Here is a 16,632-nt window from a genome sequence, read left to right on the forward strand (position 1 = left end):
TTTGGTCAGGGAAAGCCTCTCTATCCAGGCAGAGTGAGAGAGAAAGTCCTGGAAATATCTGGGAGCCAAGATTTCAGAAGGAAGCAGCAGAGAGGGCAAACATGATCCTGTGTTCTAGAAGAAAGCCAGGAGGCTAGATTGGAGCAGAGTGAGCAAAGGGGAAAGACTAAAGGAGAAAAGTCCAGAGAGGGAGCCCGGGGAGGATCACGTGTGTCCTGAAAGGGGTCTGACTCCTTGCTGGGCAGAGAGTAGTCTATAGGGCAAACTAAAAGCAAGATACTCAAACAGGGTTCATTGTAGTAACTCACGGGAGAGATGAGAGGGCTGTGGCCAGGATGACGGCAGTAAAGGTGATACAAAGTTTTAGGATTCTGAATAGATTTTGTGATGAAGGGACTATGTTTTTTATCCACCACCTCTGAGGAAAATATGTCTCTTTTGAGGAATACTCATGATGAATCTAACCAACAACGAAATAAATCAGTACAGCTACCCTGAGGGTAGTGACCATAAGAGAGAGCTGAAGCAGGGAGATTAATAAGGAGGTACTGAAATCAACCTGTGAGAAAAGACATTTAAACTAGAATTTTTGTAATATAAGTAGTAAGAAGTTTCCAGATGCTAATATATTTTGAAGCGGGTGCTGACAGGAATTCTAATAGAATGAGAGATTAAAATTTAAAAAAAAAAGTGAAATCAAAATCATGCTAAGAATTTTGGTTGAAGAAAGAAGATCTTAAAATCTGGACAGATTTATAATCTCTTTCCCTGAATTAGCTATCTCTCCATTTCTCAAAGCTGGATGGACTACAGTTTATTCATCACTGGTTCTTAACACTCCTGAATGTTCAATGATTTTCTACATTTAATAATCATTTTTGACCCTTGAAGCAAATGTGTAAAGTAAGGAGAGAAATTACTTTTTCAGTTTTACAGATAAAGGTGATGAGTTTCCGGGAAACTGCATGTCTTGCCCAAAGATACAGTTCTATTAATGGAAAGAGTTTGGATAAGAATCCGGACTGACTGACCCAAGTCTTTTAAAGGCACACTGCCTCGAAAGCTAGCACTGTTTTACAGAATTCATGCTACTTGTGGGATATTAAACATCCTGCTGGGAATAAGCTTCATGAGGGCAGGGATCTTTGTTCTGTTCACTGATGAATCCCAAGAGCCTACAATAGTGCCTGGTATGTGAGAACAGGCCATTCAACCAGCATTTCTTTAATGAAAAGAAAAAGCTACAATTTTGCCTTACATGTTAATATGCCTAACTCAAATGGATTTTGAGCATTTATCTAAGCCAGAAGTGGCTAGATTTCTTTTTAAAAGGGAAATTAATTGTTTTCATAGGGAAATTAAAAATCTTTTGTTTTGGGCTACAGATTAAAAAGACCCAATATGTTGAACTGTGCTCTAATTCTTATTTCCTGCTTTTTTATTATAATCATGTATTCTATAATAATAATATTAGTGGAATTAATTAATTATTTGTGAAAGCAAAAGCTAGCTAATCAACAAAAATTCATGCTTCCCTTTAAGTAGATAGTCTGGAAGATAGCTGCCCATCCAGGGATTATAATTCACATTTACTGTTGCATCCAGGTATGGCCACATGATTCATTCTTTTCACTGGAATATGAGAGGAAGCGGTGTGTGTCACACCCAGGCCTTTGCTCTAAGAAGCTGGTAGGGCATCTCCATATTGTTTTCCCCTGCTTGCTAGTGGAACCACATGGGTTGATAATACTAGGACACAGATTTATCATCTAATAAGAATTGGAATATTCCTGGGAAATGAACATCTAATGTCAACAAAATTGTCTTTTGTTATAGGTACTACTGTTGCCTAACCAAAGTGGTGCTGGAGCTGGGGTTGCCGCTTTCAAAAAGCGTAAATATGGAGGACTGACGTCAAGACTGGGTGGTGATAACGCAGATATTAGAGGCTGGGGAAATGGAGATGTACATTTTGCTGTAGCAGAACTTGTGATAAAATTGTCGCCTGTGATGACTTTGAAGGTAGGCCATGTGCCTTGCAAGCCTGTGGCTCTAGGCCCGGAAGCTGGAAAACAGAACAGTATAATTTGTGTTTGCTGTTACTTGCTGCACTTTATAAGATAAGATAAGAAAGAGATGCATTCAGGCAAAACTTGACTGGTTCTGAGAGCAAATCAGATAAAGTCCCGAAATCTCAGACCTCACAAGAGTTGAAAAAGCTTAAGGATCTGAACCCCAATTGGATGAGATAAGACTGAAAAATTCTCATTAAGACTTTAACTAAACAGTTGGGCTCAGCTCTGTAGTGAAGATAAAAGAACTTTGGTTGTCATTTATTGACACATGGAATTCACTAGAAGTAAACAGATCAGAAGCCTACTAACTCTGAAAGAATTGTATTGACAAGGGAATTTTGATCCAGTCTATCAGACAGCTTTTATCACTGCCAGGGTAGAGGTCTTCACGATGCCTGCCTGGCAGGACTGCATTGTTCCTGTAGACCAAGGACACCATGTGTTTCCCATTGTTCCCTTTCTCAGTAGTGTCTTTATGGTGATTATCCTGTTCTCACTGCAACGCTGTATACTGGATACCAGAGGTGTGGTTGGAAGACAACTTGATTTTTGGTTCACAGGTCATCAGACCATGAGTTGCCACATATGCATCTGATGGAGATGACTGCATATTTCCCAGAGCTCCTAGATTTTGAGCTGGGTGCTGTGACTGGATGGAGCTTTGAATTACACATCCTGAGGCAAGGGTAACTGTGTCCTGGTGGGGAAGAAGAGTGCACAATGATATTTAATAGCCAAAAGTGTTGACTGTGGCAGAGACAGGTAACTGTCCACATAGAATTTGTGTTTCCTCTTCTGGATTGTTGGGTTACCACTAGAAGGATGTGATTCTACCTGGAACTATTATTGTCCTATTCTATATACATGCAGGAGGATCGTATGACTATTTTTAGCTGATGGAATATCTATGTAAGTAATATTTATCACTATCAGAGGGGGCTTTAAAAATAGTGACTAAAACTCTTCCAGTCTATTTCCTTCATTGCTTGATTGGAGCAAAGGACTCATCTGCCCTAGGGGATGAGTGGACCACAAAATGGAAATAGTTTGGTTTCCTAAGTTACCATTGTGAGAAAACTCATCCTCTAGTGAGGGACCCTTGCATTGGATAACATGCAATAAGCTTCTGTTATGTTAAACCACTGAATTTGGGGGCATATTTGTTACCTCAGCTACTATTAGCATAATTAATTCAATATATTATTGATAATATGATAATATGAGGACTGCTTTTTATTAGATGCCGACTATGTACCAGATATACTAATGAGGGTCACATATACTAACTGATTCTCAAACAACTCTTCAGTTTAGGAGTTATTATTTCAACTGAACCTGAAACTCAAGAAAGATTTGGTTACTTGACCAAGGTCACTTAGTTAGTAGGTGGCAGAAAGGGGATTCAAACCTGTATATGGTGGATTCCACTCTCACTTTTAACTTCAGTAGCAGTACATTGCCATTTTTAGAAAGAAATGATTGACACAAATTACTGTGATTGAGGAATAATTTAAGGAGAGGTTGGTTATCGTATTTTCTGAGAAAATTTGAATTAAAACTGCCTGCTAAATCTTATATATTTGTATGATTTATTAATACAAAATAGGGACTACATAAGGATGTCCATGCTATTACTATTTTGTCTAGAATATTTGGTGACGTTAAGGTATTCCTCTTTACTCATAAATGCCCCTGTTTCATTTTTGTATGACTTATCCCAGGAGACCTTAAATGGCTTCTTCTGAGATTTAATCTCCCCAGCAGTAAATGGGGCTGATTTTTAGGAATAAACCCTAACTGAAGCCTAACTGAAGAAGAGAAGTTCATGTAGAAAGATTTTTTTTTCCTGCAGTACTGTCATAATGGGTACCTATTTTCATTGTGATAGGCCAGCCAAATTTCCTAAATCTTTTTTTTTCAAAGTCTTGAAAAGTTGACATTTTACTGCACTTGTTCCCATAGGCCTGATCTGAGAAACCAACCATCCTACTTCAAGTTTTGAGGGTAGAGGCCAGTTTGCGAGTCTCTGGAGTTCCTGAAATGGGCTTCAGGCCTGAGTAATAGCGAGCCTCTTCATCCCAGAACTGCAGGCATACCCAAATCATGCCGAGGGTGTTTTAGGAGTTTGTGTAGATAAATTCTGTTCAGACTCTTCTCAGTCATCCCTTGCTCTACCCAGTGACCTATGCTACAAATAAGCTCGCCAGGGTAAACAGATTGGCCCTTAAACCTGGACTTCTTGGTTCCTGCTTCTCATAGATCTAGACTTACTCTGATCATTCCAGTGCTTCCAAAATACATTGACAAGAAAGTAAAATCTTTGCTGTTGTCTCTCTCTAAGAGTACTCTACCTGGTATTTAGGTTTGCATTGGTAGCTGAAAGTTACAGAAATAACATTTATTTTTTACATGATTATGCTTGACTGTTTAAAAAATTCATAAAGAAGCTTGTTTTGTCTTGGGACTTTTCTTACTTGGAAAACTGTAGTACATTTTTGGATTGAATATAACATAGTTACGTTGCCTGATATCACACCACTCCTACTTCTTCCTGAAAGAGCTCTTTTTAAACTCTGTCTAGCAAAGAGCTCCATGCCTAACATCTATGTCTGAAGCTCAAAGTGTATCTGGAAAACCTGAATGTCTACCCTAGGCAAACTTTCACCCAGTTGTTAATAATTTATGCTGTCTAGTCGTTTTGGAGAACAAAAAATAGTAAGAGCATTCCTGCCACTGAGGAGCTCATTCTTACAGGGACAACAAGCTAAAGGATCACATAACGAAGCCTTGAAAAAAAGAAAAAAGAACAGAGCACATAGGTGACGTACAGTGAACACTGGTTAAATAACTGAGCTATGATACTTGCACAGAGGAGATGATATATTTTGTCAGTTAAACTGGGAATGTGGGGGAGGTGCTGTGACAATGACCAGGAAGATCCCTTAGAGCAACGGATGACAAGGATCTCACCAAGCAGAGAGTGAGGAAAGCAGACTATCTCAAGTAGAGGGAGCTGTGAAAAGCATGGCTATACACTTGATGATGTTAAAATTCAAAAGCTATTTGTACAGGACACAGGCTAGAGTATAGGGTATATGTGTCTGTGGAAGAATGGCAGGAAATGAGATTAGAAAAGTAGACTAGAGCCATATCATAAGTTGTATGAAAAACAAAAGGGAGTAATAGATGGCAGCATAGTGAAATGGTGAGCACAGAGTTATGAATAAATAGCTTTTCCTTTTTTTCTCCTCTTCCATTAATCTGTTGGTCAATGCTTGATGTTAAAATACTAACAGTAATAGCTATACCAATATTTATTATATTTATTTACCACTTTTTGGGAGTCAGATACTTATATGGGGACTTCAGTGACATAGGCATGTTCCTCACCTCTTCACCCTCGGCTCTACAGAAATGAATACAGCCCATCTTAGCAACAAACCAATGGGGATACCTCAGAGAACAGGAGAAATATCATCCCACCGTCTTGTGTTCACTCAGATGAGTTTCCCTCTTGCCTGTTCTTGATGGTCATTGATTTCCCTGTAGCTGACTGCCTGATCTCATATGAAGATTTAGAACCCCACTGTAGGCCCTACTTGCTCAAGTTTCTCTGACTGACACTTTGGGACTTACTGTCAGACTGCGAAATCACTTTTGAGTTTTTTGCACTATGGGCGTGGGTGGAAGATGTTTGCCACCCCCTCTCTCATCATGCTGGGCTTATACTGTATGCACAAAAATCATCCAGGGGAACTATATGAGTTTCCTGTGGCTGCCATGACATATTACCATAAACCTGGTGGCTTAAAACAATAAAGAAGTATTCTCTCATAATTCTGGAAGCCAGAAGTCTCAGGTTTTTGGCAAAGTCTGCTCTCTCTGAAGGCTCTAGAGGAGAGTCTGTTCCTTGTTCTTCCAGCTTCTGGTGGCTTCAGACATTCTTTGGCCTTTGATGGCTTCGGTCCAATCTTTGCTCCCATCTTCATACTGCCTCCTCCTCCCCTCCTCTTTCCTGTTTGTGTGTGGGATTTCCCTCTGCCTCTGTCTTACAAGTACACTTGTGATGGCATTTAAGGCCCACCTGGATAAAGATAACCAGGTTAGTCTTTGCATTTTATGATCTTTACCTTAATTGTGTATAAAAAGAATGTCTTTTTTTTTTCAAATGAGGGAACATTTACATGCTCCAGGGATCACAGCTTGATATCTTTGGGTGGCCACTATTCAACCTACCCCAGTAAGAAGTTTGATTACTTTCATTTTATAGATAGGTAAACTAAAATTCAGAGAGGTTAAAGTAATTTGCCAGTGGTTCAATAACTAATCAATTTCTTTCTTTTATAGTATGTTATTGCCCTTCATAAGTAACATGTATTCTGCTCCTACTATGAACCTGGTGTGTTCTTTCATTTCAACCCTTACAACATCCTGTAAAATGTTTTCAGGCCCCTTTTATTTTTAAAAGCTCATAATGATTAATTAAATTGCAAATGTAATAATTTATCCAGTCATAGTCCTGCGGAGCAGAGATTTGCACAGAGGCCCATCCATTATGCCTCTTACTGTGTTCTTAATGTTTTCACTCAAATTTAAAATGAGAACCTGAAATAAGCTATTTCTAAAGTCCTATCTAGCTTTAAAAAATATCTATTTATTCTGAGGACTTAAAAAATATTTTCCCCTTATGTACAATATTCTTCATAAAATATATCTATAAATATTTTCATATGTATTGGATGAAAGTAATTACTTTCTTTTTCACTTTCTTTTTCTCTAGAGGAATAGCATATTATGGTCAAAATTAATGTTTAAATAAAATAACCAAATCTTAAAGTCTCTTCTGTTATAAAATAGATATGCTAAAAGACCAGATATATCTTTTGGCAGTCACCTATTTTTTATTGGATTATGACATTTTCCCACTTTCCTACAGATGTTTGGGTGATAGACACATTTTCTCCCAAATACATCTTTTTCACTTATATTCTTAGGTGAGTAACTATTAAATCTGTATTAGGTCACAAACATTGGGGATAGAAGACAAAAAAAGACATAGTTGAACACTTTAAGAAGCTCATAATCTAGTTGAGCACCCAGGTACATAATTATGTAGATTGTTAGATAATCTGGTAAATGCAGTGATAAAGATGTGTATACCATGCTACAGGGCTCAGAGGGAGGGTTTAACCCAGCCAGGGGAAAGATTGCCACAAATATTTTGTTTGTCAGCTCACTGAAAGTGACTTCAAAATACTTTCTTAAATTCCTTGGTTGTGAATACTTGTAAATGTTTATAAGTTAGATCATCTTAAATTTTTTCATGTGAAATAATAACAAATACCAAGTCAGATATGATCTATAAATTCTGATCAAGTACAAAAGAGTATAGCAGTGACCCAAGTTACAATTCAATGGTTTTGTGATGTTATCTACTAGGAAGTTTTTTTCTTGTATCTAACCCAAATCCCTCATGTCAGTTTCACGGTCAGTTTCCTTTTCTTCAGACCTCTGCAGATAGGGCTTATCTGGATGAAAAACTCACTGTATCTTCTTCCTTTCTAAGCATTCTCCCTGAGACTCCACTGTGACTCAAGTTTTTAAAAAAAATACTGTTTTTATTTGTGGTGGATAGTTTAGTAAACCATTTCATACTTGTTCCTCCACTAAATCTTGAACTCACTTGTAGCTTCAAATTAAGGCTGATACTTTCTGAGACTAAGTAATATAGTTTAAAATACAGATCAAATATTTGAAATATAAGAAATGTTTGATAAAATATACCTGGTTTTATGGATGCTTTATTTAATTGATTTAGAATAAGCCATTGCTTTTTAAGTAACAGAGGAAAGATTTATATCAAAAGAGCATCCTACTGGAACTATGATGTTATTGTTCAAAACCTAACTTTGTTTTTTTGTCACAGACTAAACTGTCTCACATGACAGGTGCCAAAGATATACTCCTGTAAAACACAAAATGACATGGAATACGGCAATTCTTGACAAGCCTTGTATGCACTGCTAAAAATTCAGTTTCTGAAATATAAGAAACCACCAGATAAAAGTATTATTCTCTTCTTTCAATATTCTTTGGAAATGATTACCCCTCCAGAATTCTGAGTTTTCCCTGAGACTTATATTTAAAGTTGATGAGAGGCTCTAAAGTTGGATACCAATTTTAACATCTGCAATAAACCTGAGACTGTCTATGCTTTTTCTTGCTTATTGTTTTCATCCTCAAAAATCATTTGTGAAGGCTTCGTGTTGTTTTGTACATGTGGGGGCTCTGGGATTGAACCATATTATTTCATTCATATTCATAAGTTTATAAATTCAGATCAACATGTTGAAAATAAGTTACACATTGACACATAGCTTCCATGGACACTATTACATGGCTATGATTTTCTTTGCTGGGAAAAACAATTCAGGATCTCGATCTAAAATGAAGGGATCCTTGATTTTTCTTTTAAAACTAAGAAAAAGATGCAACTTAAATATATGTCATTTTAAACAGTGTATTAAAGGGAATAAAACTATCATTAAATTCCTACTACATAAATGCTTGACATGTATAACCATGTAGTTTATCCATGAAATATCAGTTAATTCTTAAAACAACGCCTTACAGAAAAATAGTAGTTTAAAAAAAGAATCCTTTGCTTTTTTCTGCCAGGTAGAAAGATCATTTCAACTTTCCCAGGACTTCCTACTATGTGCAAAGTTCTCCATTCTTGTATGGTGTTTGTGAGAAGAAAATTATTTCCATGCAAGTATCAGCATGAAGATGGCTCACACTGTGTACTTTTCTTGAGAATCTATGTTTAGTTTTTACCATTTAAGAATTCATATTATTATTTTGTTTTGAAGGAGCCATCACAATGTAACGTCTAGCAGGGTGGTCACACAAGGCATTCCCCTGCTTTTCTCAGCTCTTATTACAGGTGCCATATTTCCACCCGATCAACACTACATATGTGTTCCAAGAATGTTATATCGCTGATACAAAAATTGCCAGTTCTCCCAGGAAATGTACTGTCTTTGTCCTCGGATATTTTCCTGATGTCCTGTTAAATATGGTTTTAAAAAATGAGTCTGGTCTGGACTCAGTTTGGTTTAAGACCATGGATACAATGATATAACGTGGGGAGGAATTCCTTTCTTCGTCGTGGTTATATATTATAACACTGGAGTTGGCCTGTTTTGTAGCAAACTCTTATTTTGTTAGGTGCATGTTGAGAAAGCAGCAGGAGAAACATGTTTTCGAAATAAATGGGTTTTGGCAGACACATGACCTGAAAATCGTTCCTTGAGAAGGAGAAACCTACTCTTATTATACTGCTTTTATGAGTCTCATTCTTCCTAGTCATCTTTTGTACATGTTGAAGTAGCCTTGTCTGAGACATTGAGTGGAAACTTTGGGTCATAAAAACCAAAAATTCTTCCTCCTCTTGTTAGATATGTTTATGAAGTAAAATTATTTGTTGGACTGCTAGTTTTCATTACCTATAGCGTAATTTAGCTAAATTGAGACATGAACTTAAATAACACTTGGGTGATTGCCCAGGTGTGAAGAATCCTTTGGGGTTAAGGGTAGATGATACTGAATTCACAATAAACTTTGTCAACTTAAGGGAGCATTTCATTCCTCAGGATGCATTCCTAAGTCTAGTTAGTAACTACTTTGTCCTGTTAATAAACAAACTTCCACAGATTCAGAGGTTAGGCTTGAAAAACAACTCCCAAAATTTAGCACTCTTTATCTAAACACTGATCTAATCTTTATAAGATTTGTCTGAAGCAATAATTTTTGCTTCTTCCTGAAGTATTCAAGTTCCTTACAATAGAAACTCTTCAGGCATAATTGTAGTTTTCTTGTCAGTTCTGTCCTAAATGACAGTAGGGACAGAATTCATCTGTGAAGCAAGGCTCTACTGTGTTTCTCAACGTATGTGACTCTAATTTATATCATTGTATGCCCTCTGTAACTTGTTTCTTGAGCACAGAAGAAAATCTGTGCTCTTTTTAAAGTGACTAATTTGTTTCACCTCATTTTTCTAGGATTTTTTTTTCTTAGAACCAAATTAAAATGATAACACACTAAAGAATTGTGTTTTGTTGAATCCAACATTTCTCAGTTTCTGCAACTTCTATACGAGGACCAGTCTGCTGGGTCCAGAGCTCCTTTTTGGTAAAACATCTGTACCAAAAAAAATTTAAATGATGTGGTGGTTGTCAGGCAGTCTGTGTTTGTTTCTAGGTGTGGGGGAAATCCAGAGATCAGTGTGAAGAGAAGAAATGCCCCTGCCTGGTGTCAGAGTCAGCAATTTTTCAGCAGACGTTACACTAACTGGCAGCGGGCAGCAGTACAGACTCAGTTGAGAAGGTAGCAGTGAAATAGCAGAAGCAGTTGAGGCCAGTGTTAAAAAGGACAGAACATAGTAGGGTCTGAACAGATAGCAGTAGGAGTATCTAAAGATACTATAGCAACGGTGGTAGCTAAAAAGCTTCAGATAACCGACTTATGAGAGAGCAACGTTTTTGCTGTAAGCTCCTATGCTTCTGATATTTCTTTTGAATAAATCTATCAATGACTTGGATCACTGTTGAAGTCTACTGCCAGAAGCCAATCATAGAAATGATCTTAAAGAACTCAGAGAAGTAATCATACTTGCCCTCAAGGAAACTCCTAGTTTATTGTGCAGAGGTAAATCTTCCTCTCTGGGGAGACTTGAGGAATTCCTGTTCCATATAAAATATTCCTTCTGTCTTTAATGGGCCAACTCCCTTTAAGACAATGAGACTACATGGGCTGAGGTGAACAAATGAAGCCTTGAGCTCCTGTAAGAGAAAGAAGGATGAACAGCTGTCTTCTCTGGGAAATATCCCTGGCGATTTGGGCCAAGCCATGTGCTTTTGAGTCAGTCTCTGAAGACTGCTCTTTCCCACTCCTTTCTTCTTCCATTTGTGCCTCCAGGGTTTTGTTTTGTTTTCAGCTTTGCACATCAGATCATTCCTTAGCTTAGCTCACAGCTTCTAGTTGGTTACTCACTGCTGATACTTCTTTAGTAAAACCAGTGTTCATTCAGTGCAGGTAGACTGCAACACCCTTCACAGAAATGAAACAAAGAAAACAAAAAAAAAGTTGCTGATTTTATTATATCAATGATTATAATTAAAAAATTCAAATTGGCTCTAAAGAAAAACACTCAAGGCAAAATGAATTTTGAATCTAGCTATCTTTTCAATATTTTATTTTGATCATAGTGATCATAGTATCATCCATATAGCTGTATATATCATCATGATTTGAATATCAGAGTATATTATTAATGCAATCTTAAAAGACTCATTGAATCTTAGAAGCTAGTCATGAGGTTTCAAGATAGCCCATTGTATTTTTTTTTAAAAAGCTCTATTTTTAAAAGATTCTTATTCCCTTTGAATACAAACCTTTCTTTAAAACTTGATACATTATCCTAATTCAGTCTTCTGGAATCATCACATGATTATTTTTCAGATATTCAAAATTTTCATATTCCCCAGCATTGCTTTTCCTCTAAGCTAAACTACCTTATTTATTTCAACCATTTATATTATGATATATTTTTCAGAAACTTTATCTGTAGGTACTCCTAGAATCATTTTAGTCTGTTACTTTCTTGAGATATATGTGTACAGAACTGAATGCCACACGTTAGTCAGTGTAATGTCATGTCCCTTGTTCTGGATATTCTATTTCTATTAATGCATTCTAACATTGCATTCGTTTTGTTTGTTCAATTTGGTTTTGGTTTTGGTTTTCAGGAGTGATATTACTATCGACTCATGTTGAACTGAATTTTGTCTTTTATATAGAACATGTATTTGTTCAGTTGGATTTTCTTCATCTTGAAGAGATGTTATTGTATGTTTTTAAAATATGAGTTCAGAACTGGGTTTTTAATAATTTATTTACTCATTCATTTATTCATTCATTCAACAATAGTGGATATAAAAAAATTAAACAAGGAAGACAGTGCATTCTTTACCTCCTGAAGCATTTATATTAGGTAAGATTCATTTTGTTAGGTTCGTTTCATTATTCTAGCCCAGTGGTACTCAATTCAGCGTGGTTTCTTTCCCAGGGGACATTTGGCAACGTCTGGAGATATTTTTAGTTGTCAAAACTGGCATGCAGTGGGGAAAGTTGGATAAGAATCCTACTAAATGTCTGCAATGGAGAGGATGCCCTCACACAACAAAGGATGACCCCGCAGCACATGTCAACAGGGTGAGTGATTTACTCCTGTAGTGTGTCTCAGAAGATGTACTTCCTAATATTTTATAAGCAAATATAATGAAACTTCCTTCTATGTCTTTTCTCAAGTAACCTTTAAAAATGCTTGCCGGAAGAAACCCAAGTTACAAAACCTAATGACATAACAGTAGACAATTCTGCTTGAGTTTTTTTCCTTAAGTATTTTGCATAGAGCACAGCCTGCAATCAGATCCCAAATTATTTAATGGTACCATCATCATCCTGGCCATATCTCTCCTTCTTGTCAATGATATCTTAAAAGACTTCATCAAATGCCTTCCTAAAATCAAGATATGTGGGGCTTACCATCTTAAAAAGTAGCAGCAATAACATGTAGTTGGTGTATACCATTCTCTTGTGGTGAGTATGTAGGTTCCTAGAGAACATAGCTTTCTCCAGAAGTAAACTAAAGGTGTTTATCTCAGAATGTCCTGTGGATAAATGTCTAACTTACAGTTCTGAAAATTCTTTTACACCTTTTGAAAAAAATTGATTGCTTTCCATATTTTGTCAAGTTTTCATTTTCCAGATTCTAGATTGATTAACTGTAATATTTTTCTAATTGTTCATTCTTGAGCAGACCTCATAAGTACTCTGTACTTGGTTTTAGACAGAGATAAATAATACAGAGTCTCCATTCCTCACAATACATGGAAGAGTGTTAACATTTTAACAGCTAACAAAAGAGAATAATGAGAAGTGATATAATATCCATACAAATTAACAATGGAAGTCCAGAGATAGGAACTAAATTTCCCGGTGGATATCAAGCAAAGTTTCCCAAAGGAGAAAATATTTGAGTAGGTCATTAAAGCAAGAGTAGATTTCTTTAGGTATTGGAACCTCTGGAATTTCAGGCACAAAAAATGCCAGAAACAAAATCAGAATGTCATGAAGTTACAAGGTAGTTTTGGGAAGTATAAGATAGTACAATGTGGCAAGAGCATGTGGGTTGTGGGAATGGTGGGAAATGCAATCATAGTTGTGACACATCCATAAATGTCCTTGATGTCAAGCTAAGGAGTTTGGATTTTATCCTACAGTATGCCTTTTCTTGTTATGGTTAGTAAAAGGGAAAGGCAATTAAAATTTAACCAACATAGTATTCTAATCCTCAAACTAACACTTTTAAGTAGTTATTGGTTTGAATTTTATTGATAGTGCTATGGACTGAAAATGTGTGTCCCCCCAAAATTAATATGTTGAGGTCTAATTGCCAGTGTGATGGTATTAGGAGGTGGAGTCTTTGGAATATCATTAGATCATGAGGGTGGAGCCCTCATGAATGAGATTAGTGCCCTCATAAAAAAGACCACAGAGAGCTCTCCTACCCTTTCTACCTTGTGAGGACATGGCAGTAAGATGACAGTCTGTGAACCAGAAAGCCCACCCTCACCAGACACTGAGTCTGCTGTCACTTTGATCTTGGACTTCCCAGCCTCCAGAACTATAAGAAATAAATATTTGCTCTTTAAGCTACCCAGTCTATGGTAGTTTTGCTATAGCAGCCAAAATGGACTAAAATAGATAAACCAAGATTTACTGAGATTAATGGATTTCCTAAGTCATATAAGTTTTAATGATAGATTTTAAAACCAGGTTTCTCTAATCAAAAGCCTACCAATTTGATTAATTTTTTTTTGATAGGAAGACAATTTTGGTGAGAGTGGTTAGCTAAATTGTGAATTTTTTTATAATTGAGTGGAAAAGACCACAGTCTTATTTCAGATACAAAAATGTACAACATTGAAAGAATGTATTAATGTAGATGTTCATTTTATATATATTTAAATAGCTTTAGTTGGAGGGAATTGATCCAAAATCATTTTAGAAAGCTTATATTTTATTTTGGAGAAAATATCAGATTAAGTTTAGAATAGCAACTGCAAAATTTATCACCACCTTTTTCTCCCTGTACAATCCTCAGTTGGCCAATATTCAAATATAACATTCTTTAAATAAATTTTATAAGGAGTCCCACACCTGAAGGATTCACTTATGGAGAGAGAAATTTGACAAAGGAACAGTTCTTTATTTTGATGTCAGCTTCTACATTTAAATGTTGACATTTCTGATAGAGTAGCTGTATAGTTAAAATTATACCACTGGTTTTCCTGGTTTCCCAGAAGAATAGAACCATAAGGAGATAAAGATATAGATTAAGATATAGATTTGTTATAAGGATTGGTTCACATGATTATGGAGACCTAGAAGTCCCACAGTCTGCCATTGGCAAACTACAGAACCAGGAAATTTGGTGGTATAATTCAGTCTAATTCCTAAAGCCTGAGAACCAGGGGGACCACCAGTTTAAGTACTGGAGTCTCAAGGGATGAGAACCTGGAGCTCCAATACCTGAGAACAAGAAAAGATGGACATCTCAGCTCAAGGAGAGAGAGAGAGAATTCACCCTTCCTTTGTCTTTTTGTTCCATTTGGGCTCTCAACAAATTGGATGGTGTCCTCCTGGTTCTCTACCCTGTACCTCACTCCCATACTGGTGAGGGTGGATCTGTTTATTCAGTCTACTGAATCAAGTGCTATTCTCTTACAGAAACACCCTCACAAACACACCCAGAAATAATGTTGTACCAGCTATCTGGCATCCCTTTAGACCTAGTCAAGTTGACACACAGAATTAACCATCACAGTAACATTCTGTCCTAAATGGTGCAATAACACTTGAGCTTGGGAAATCTCTGAGTAAACGGTGAAATTCAGGATCCCTGAAGAAAAATTATTATCTGTATTTTATGGAATTTTCTAGATGCTTGTATAGGTAGCACATTGAAAGGCACGATCAGACAAATAGTTCCTAGAACTGCTTGATGTGCATTCATTTACAACTGGGTTTGAATGGTAATTTATGTGTAACAGATTAATATAAGACTGGATTTATTCTCATTATTACTTTGTAAGGCATTCCTTCTTTAACATGTGTCTGCTTATGTGGTAGCCAGCCTTCAGATGGCTCTCTGTGATTCTGAATGCTTCCTGATACGCACACCCTTAGGTTGTCTCTGCCCACATGAAATGTGGCTGACCTGCGCAACCAAAAAGATACTGAAGGAATGAGGGATTTGTGATTTTTGAGGCTGGTCATAAAAGACACTACGGTTTATACTTTGCTCCTTTTGGATCATTTGCATTGGGGAAAGCTGAATGCCATGTCATGAGGCTTAAGAAGCTCTCTGGAGAGGTTTGTGTCATGAGGCTTCATAAACTGAGGCTTCTTGCCAACAGCCAGCACTAACTTGCCAGGCATGTGAGTGACCACCTTGGAAGTGGACCGCTTAGCCTCAATCAAACCTTCAGATGACTGCAGTCCCTGCAGACACTTGACTGCAAGCCCATGAGAATAAGGGACCCTGAGCCAGAAACACCCAAGTAATCTGCTCCCAGATTTCTAACGCATGGAAACTGAGCTAATAAATTTGTTTCTTATTTTTAAGCTGCTAAGTTTTAGGGTAATTTGTTATGCAGCAATAAATAACTAATACAACTGGCCTAACCGTTCAGGTTAGACTCTGGCACAGAAGTATTCACTTTCCATTAAAATGGTTCAGTCATATTAAATTCAATTTGGTCACTGACTCCAAGTTTACATTTTACATAGAAAATGTTTTAGGTCAGCCAACAGTCTCCTAACTGCTTCAATCTGTTTCCCAATAACAATAATCATGCAATTTACTAAGGTGTTATTATTGCTTAAAATTTCATTATGTTTTATGTGATGATGGATTTAAAGCAAAAATCATACTCTTATGTTTAGAAAAACATGGTCCCAGTTTTCATGTTATTCTAACCATTATATCATGGATATTTCAATATAAGTCTTATAAACAGACACTGAATGCCTTCTTCACTCTTACGAGTCCTTCTTGACTTATAAATTATTTCACATTTCTTTTTCTTGGGATAGACCCAGGCCACAGTATGTACTATATATTAGAAAAATGGGGATGCTTTTCTTTGTACTATATCCAGTGGAACATATGTAATGCTTCTGAAATGGCTCATTACTTTAGAATTGTTTAAAAAAAACACACGTACCAGAAAAAAAAAACCCTCATATATATCACCACAGCCTAGATTTTTAGTTTTAGAAATAGTCAGCACTTTAATTCATATTGTTATTTCTAGGAAGACATATGTTAACTCCAGAAAATGCCAAGAAATTAATTGAAACTGTCAATAATAAATAACATGGATAGAATTCTGACATTTCTTTCAATGAGCTAGTTTTAATAATACTT

General features: G+C 36.5%; 1 protein-coding gene across 1 annotated transcript in view; it reads left to right on the forward strand.

The window, feature by feature from the left end:
- The window catches only part of CENPW (centromere protein W), a 407,181-nt gene that overhangs the window by 329,505 nt on the left and 61,044 nt on the right, over positions 1 to 16,632 (forward strand). The window contains exon 3 of the transcript XR_012074981.1: positions 12,205 to 12,350. The gene's annotated coding sequence lies outside the window, so the exon portion shown is untranslated. The remainder of the gene's footprint in view (positions 1 to 12,204; positions 12,351 to 16,632) is intronic.

Source organism: Vicugna pacos, chromosome 8, assembly GCF_048564905.1.
Source record: "Vicugna pacos chromosome 8, VicPac4, whole genome shotgun sequence".
NCBI lineage: Eukaryota > Metazoa > Chordata > Mammalia > Artiodactyla > Camelidae > Vicugna > Vicugna pacos.